The following is a 7,247-nucleotide window of genomic DNA, read 5'->3' as shown; positions in this document are numbered from 1 at the left end:
TTTTTGCATCATTGTAAAGCTGAAAAAATTTAAGTTGAAATATAGTGATGCCACCTGTATTGTTTTTCCCTTTCCTGAATCAGTTGGCCTGTCAATGTGTGTAGTGGGTGCTGATTTACCCATCGGTCCTGGCTCCCAGGATAGCACTATGTTATTGCTCCGATGTGTCTTGCTGCAGGGGACAGATGATGAGTGTCAATGTACTCACTTTTGCCTTTGCCAGTGGGTGTACTCTGGCCTGTGATAAGGAAGATGAGCTTTGTTGATGCTCTTTGGAAAAAAGTTTGACTCCCTAATAAGAGATAGGCCCTTGAGGATAGGTCTCTGTGGTTAATACCTTACCCTTCCTCTTGCATTTTTCTCTGAACATTGTTATGGGAAGGAATAAGGCTTAGAGCTGTGGCAGCTTCTATGTGACCATATGAAGAGTCTGGCCCTGAAATTGGCAGTCTAGAGAGACTTCAGCCTTGTCTTTGTTGGCAATATTGATCTAAGTAAGCCTTGAAATGATGCAGAATTTCTTCTCAAAGAGCTTACACATAGTGAATTTGAATAGCAAACATTCTATGATAGATATGTATGCTATATTATAGATGTATACTGCTATGCTGGTATTGAAATTGGCAGTGGAGAAAGGGAGAAAGTCCCTTGCATGATGGGACTGAGGGTACAATGTGTGGAAGCTTCCTAGATGTGGCAGGTAGGAAGCAGGAAGGATAAAACAAAACAAAACATAATATTTTCAAGCTTCTCAATCCAACATTAACTAGATTGGTAAGTATTATGAATAAATTGCTTTTCTGGCATGATAGATGCTATTTGTCTGCATAAGTTGGATAACTCTTAGCTTACGACTCTGTATACCTTTATGGATCAGATAAAGAAAAAATGTATTTTCTCATTTTATTGAAAGTTGCAAATACATAAAATGAGCATCATTGATCATATTTCAAATCTTACTTGTTTGCAGAGCTGAAATTCCCACATCTTATATACATCAACCTGTCCAGTTAGTGTTATGAACATTATAATCCACCTCCAAGGACTAATTGCTTTGGTTGTATCAGGGAAGATTTGATTTCATGTTTACATGTGGTTCTATTTGCAGTCTTCCCCTTTAACTGGAAACATGTCCCATTTTTGTCTTTAATAGAAATTTCTCAGTTTGCAACAAATTTGATTTGTGGCCACGAGGGAAGAAGGATGAAGCATCTTAAGACAGAAATTCCAGAGCATTGGCATGGGTTATAGGCTCCCCAACTAGCTCTGCTTGGATGCTTTCTCAGATAATTCCCAGATGCCTGTCCTAGCTTAGTTTCAAAATGTGTTTGGGTAAACATTACATATCTTGGAGATGCTGATGCCTTAAAAAAGTTGCTCACAGCTTAAATACAACAGGGAGAAGTCTCTACCTAAGTTACAATGCAGCCATTTTACTGAACATATCACTGTGGTAAAAATGAAGCTGTAATTCCAGATGACCCATCAACGAACTCTTTGATATGTGGTTGAGTGAAAACAATGAGCTTCAATGAGCAGAATCTGACACCATATACATAAAGGTTATTCTGTTAAGCAGTACTGATGCATGTAGAGGAATACCGATGCAAAGCCAAGTTCTGGAAGGAGAGTGGATGGAGGGTAGAGTGGTTATCTCTGCAGAGGACTGCATGGTAGATGATGGTACAGGAATGTGGGTCTTATCTGTATCCATTGAGAGATATTTTTGGTCCATGTGTTTTATAAGGAGATCAGGTTCAAGTCTTGCCCAAATTATTTTAAAAAAAGGGAAGAGAAACTAGTTAGAAATAATTGTTTCGATGGTTCTGGACCATGGGGGGAGCACAAGAGCAGAACCCTTCCCTCATTGCCGTGTAGTTAGATGAGTCACTTACCTTCCTCGGTCCAGCAAAACAACTTGGCAAGGTTGTTATGAGAGTTATATTCAAAATATATGTCTTTGTATTTGGGATGCTCATTCCCTGGTCCCAGCTTCAGAACTGTCCTGCCTTTTTACAGTCAGATACTCACTTGGAGTCTCTTATTGATCCTTTAAGAAAACAGCATGTTTTTGATGGACACATTCATGTTATGGGAAGTCAGATTTCCAGGAATAAAAAGTAAACACTGCATAATTTTACTTACTCTCCAGTGGACTCTAAAGAAGTTGACTTCATAGGAGTTGAAAGTAATATTATGTTTACCAGAGGCAGGGGTGAGTAGAGGAGAGTGAAGGATGCAAAGATGGGGTTCCTTGAGACTTCTGTTGTAAAGATCTCCTCTTCTTGTCCCTCCAATTACTTATACAGTTAATTGTCTCGTTGGCAAAAGCCTTGAACAAAAGAAGAAACTCCATTGACATCATTTGGATTTTTGTCTTTGATGAACACAAAGAGGTGTGTTTTCAGTTCCTGGATCATTCTGAGGCTTAATTTTCCTCTGGTGGTTCTCCTCCTGAAGCTGTTCTTTGTATGAAAGTGGGCATTTATAAATCAATAGGATTTTGCCTGACAGCCAGCTGTGAAGAGATTCAGGTGGTGCCTGCAGATGACTGCAAAGAGGTGGGGAGCCACCCTGGCTTTTGTAATTGGAGTTTTGCTGTGTCCTGGGAAAAGAGACTCCCATGTGGATCCATTTGCTAGTTCATGGAGAGTTTATGTGGTGCAAGAAAGGATAGGTCCATGTGCATCTACACACACACACACACACACACACACACACACACACACACACACACACTTTACAAAATCAGTTGCCCTAGTGAGTTTTCTAGGATGATGGAAAATTGACTTTTTAATATCATTTTCTTTCTACTGTCTACAGAGTGATTTTGTTGTACTCTTGTTGATTAAAAAATTGTGTCAAGGCTCCAGTTTTTTATTGTTCTTATTTCTGGCTAATCATATGTAAATTAGATTTCATATTGTTGGTGAATGAAAGACTTTCTGGAGATGCCTTTATAAAAAAATAAACATCTTGGCTGGGAAGGTGGCTCAGTGGTAGAGCGCTTGCCTTGCATGCCTGAGGCCCTGGGTTCGATTCCTCAGCACCACATAAAACAAAAAAACAAAAAATCAGAAGTGGCGCTGTGGCTCAAGTGGTAGAGCGCTAGCCTTGAGGTGAAGAGCTGAGGGTCAGTGCCCAGGCACAGAGTTCAGGCCCCACGACCGGACCCAAATAAAATATACAAAAAAACACATCTTGCTGGGTACTGGTGACTGATGCCTGGGGTCTTAGCTACTCAGGAAGCTGAGATCTGAGGACTGCTATTTGAAGCAAGACCAGGCAAGAAAGACTGCCTGACTCTTACCTCCAATTAACCACCAAAAAGCTGAAAGTGGAGCTGTGACTCAAATGGTAGAGCACTAGCCTTGAGCATAAAAGCTCAGGGACAGTGTCCTAGGACTGGCACCTCCACAAACCCCCCAAAACAAACAAAATTTTTTCCATGTGTACTTCTGGAATGGTTTGTTGTATCCACAAATGGCCCAGGCAGCTGCTGAAGGATGGGAGATTGGAGAATCTGATCTCTTGGCTTAAGAAACAGCTCCTCTCTGCCATCATTCTTTCATACTGTTGCCTGAACCTTTGACTGCAAGTGGTTCTCCCTTCTTCCCAGGGGAGGATAAGTAAGATGCAAAATTGTCTAAGCAGAATTGTTGGTCAAATCAAGGATTTTTCCTCAGATTTTTTTTGGTTTTCTATCTGATATCACTAATATAAGTTGGCAGAGTAAGTATTTGAGTTGCTCTCAAGTAAATAAAATTGTTCATGCTTATGTATATGGATTTTTTAGATAATACTCCATTTTAATGCACATTGCAAAGGAACTAGCATTCTCAAACATATTAGAATTTTTTTTGGTTGTCAGTGGAATGAAATTACTATTTTCCTCAACCACATTAACAAGTGTGAGAATTTAGGAAAAGGGAAGGGAAGGCATTAAGAAAGATAGAAAACAAAACACATGACCCTTGCTGCTTTCTGAACCTGGCTTGCTTTGATATACATGTGATCTCCAGTTTTGTCTATTTACCTGTCAATGACATAATTTCATTTTCCCTTATGGCTGAACAATAGCCCTTTGAGCATGCACGTACATACCACATTTTCTTTTTTGGATCTATTTTTTTATTGTTTTATTTGTAAAGGTGCTGTGCAGAGGGGTTACACTTATGTAAGTAAGATAATGAGTACGTTTCTTGTCAAACATTGTTGCCTTCTTTGTTTTTTTCCAATCTCGCTCCCCCCTCCTTCACCCCTCCTTTCTCCTTTACCCCCCACCCGAAGTTGCAAAGTTCATTTCCAACATAGTGTCTTGTCAGTATCCCTGTTGCATAGGGTCACCCTTTGTCCTTGTTTCACTATTTTGTTTTTCCCCTTCTCTTCCCCAAATCAGATAAATGTATATATTAGGCAGGGTACTGGAATCAGTACCAGTGACTACTCCCACGGGTAAACTGAAGGGGGGGGGGAAGAAAAAAAGAAAGAACTACATACAGTACATTAAAAAAATCATCATCATCATCATTATCAACAACAACAATTAAAAACCTTTTGTGGGCTGGGAAGGTGGCTCAGTGGTAGAGCACTTGCCTTGCATGCCTGAGGCCTTGGGTTTGATTCCTCAGCAACACATAAGCAAAAAGAAAAAAGCTGGAAGTGGCGCTGTGGCTCAAGTGGTAGAGAACTAGCCTGGAGCTGAAGAGGGACAGCGCCCAGGCCCAGAGTTCAGGTCCAATGACCGGACCCAAAAAACAAATAAACAAACAAAAAACCCCCTCTTGTTTCCATATCTTGGAGTTAATTTTGATCAGTATCATTTTATATGGCCATCTGAACATAGCGATTGAGCTATTGTGATTGGATCTGTCTTACTGAGGGCAAGGGACATACTCTTCAGCTTCCTTAAGAACTGACTGCTAATATTCAAACATAGACTTTTTTAGAATTGCTTTTGGCTGAAAGGAAGGTAATTAACTAAAAAATCCCTGAGCCTGTGCTCTTACACTCATCATGGCCAATGGCCACCTGCTGAATAATATGACTTAAAATAACAGCAAAAGGGCCAATTGTGGCAAATTTGGACAAGTTTGAAGTGCCATTTGTGCTCCAGAATTCCCTGTGGGCCAAGACCAAAGCTACACATTAGCCAACCCCACTTCTTTATGCAATATTTCTCTGCCTTGTGCTCCTCTCTCATTCTCACCTGGCATTTTAGACACATATATTTGCATTACTTTTTAAATGTTTGCTCTACTATTTCTTCCTTAAATTCCATCATACCTAGCATTAGTAGTGTAGTAATTTACAGAAAATGTGAAGATCCTGAAACTTTATGTATTTTTTTCTCATGCTACCATATGATATGTTGTCATATGTCTTACATATATATGAAATCACCAAGGCACTAGCACTGTTTTATTTGGTGAGTTTTTTTTTTAATTGTGAAAATACTGTACAGAGGGGTTACAATTACATGGGCAAGATAATGAGTACATTTCTTATCAAACATTGTAGCCTCCTCCTTTGTTTCCCTTTCCCATCCCTTCCCATCCTCCCCCCCAACCCCCACCCAATCCTCCCTGCCCACCCTTTCTCCCCGCCCCTGCACCAAAGTTGTAAAGTTTGTTTTTGAAATAACGACTTGTACATCTCATTGTTGCAATGGGTCCACCTGTATCCCTATTTAAACGATTTGTTTTTCCCCTTCCCCTCCTCAAATTATACCAACATCAAATACAGTGAAAGCAGGGGTTATACTGTGGGGGGAGGGACATACAAAGTAACAAAGAAATAATCTTATAAATGTGTTAGAAGCAATCGCATGAAAGAAAAAAAAACATTTGCATACATATCTTAGGGTTCATTTCCCTAACATCACCTTATCTGAACTTTTCTGCTTGACTCATACATATACTAGATATTGCAAATAAGGGAAACCATATGATATGTTGTCATATGTCTTAGATTTATATGAAATCACCAAAAGGCACTAGCACCATTTTATTTGGTGAGGTTTATGTTTTTTTTTTTTCTGTCTTTAAGTTGCTTTGTTCATTTTCATCTATGTCCAATGGTCCCTTCTGTTGTATGTTTTCTCATTTTCCATTGATTCTGTGTCCTCCTCCTAGCTTTCCTCCATTGCATGCATGCATATATATACCATATGTGTGGTCAATAACATGGAGTCATTTAGCAATGATATGACAAAATGAGTGGCAGTCTTTGTTTCTTGAATCCTGTTTACTTTGTCATATCTCCTTGCATTTTGACTTTAGCATCCACATATCAGGGAGACCATGTGCGGTTTGTCTCTTTGCTCTTGGCTTACCTTGCTCAAAATGATTTGCTCTAGTTTCATCCATTTCCCTGCAAATGCTATTATTTTGTCCTTTCTAATGTCTGAATAATATTCCATTGTATATAGGTACCACAATTTTTGGATCCACTCATCAGTAGTTGGGCATCTGGGTTATTTCCATATCTTGGCTATTGTAAACAGTGCTGCAATGAACATGGAGGTGCATGTGTTCTTGTATACTGGTTCCTGTTGCTCAGCGTAAATACCTAGAAGTGATATGGCTTGGATCATAGGGGAGGTCTATATTTAGCTTTCTAAGGTACCTCCAGACTGCTTTCCAAAGTGGTTGTATTAGTATACATTCCCACCAGCAATGCAGTAGGGTTCCTCTCTCTCTCCACATTCCCTCCAGCATTTGTCCTTGTCTGAAGTTAGGATATGGGCCATTCTGACTAGGGTAACATGGTATCTCAATGTTGTTTTTATTTGCATTTCCTTTACAGCCAGGGATGATGAACATTTCCTCACGTGTTTCTTTTCCATTTTTATCTCTTCTTCTGAGAAGTCTCTCTTTAGGTCCCTGCCCATTTTGTGATTGGTTTGTTAGATTTGGGAGGGGTTAGTTTCTTGAGTTCTCTGTATATAATGGATATTAGGCCCTTGTCTGATATATTGTTGGTAAATATTTTTTCCCAGTTAGTTGGCTTTATTTCTAGTTTGGTTGCTATTTCTTTAGTTGTGCAGAAATTTTTTATTTTAAGGTAGTCCCATTTATCAAGTCTCTCTCCAATTTGTTGAAACCCTGAGACTCTGTTTAGGAAGTCCCTGCCTGTGCCTATAAGTTCGCGTGTCTCTCCTACTCTGTCCTGCAGTAGTTTCAGAGTATCAGGTTTGAGTTAATGTTGGTGCATGGTGACAGGCTAGGGTCCATTTTTAGTTTTCT

The sequence above is a fragment of the Dipodomys merriami genome, unplaced genomic scaffold (genome assembly GCF_024711535.1).
Source record: "Dipodomys merriami isolate MVZ:Mamm:240054 unplaced genomic scaffold, mDipMer1.0.p SCAF_1, whole genome shotgun sequence".
In the NCBI taxonomy this organism is placed as follows: Eukaryota; Metazoa; Chordata; class Mammalia; order Rodentia; family Heteromyidae; genus Dipodomys; species Dipodomys merriami.
This window is presented reverse-complemented; position numbering follows the sequence as displayed.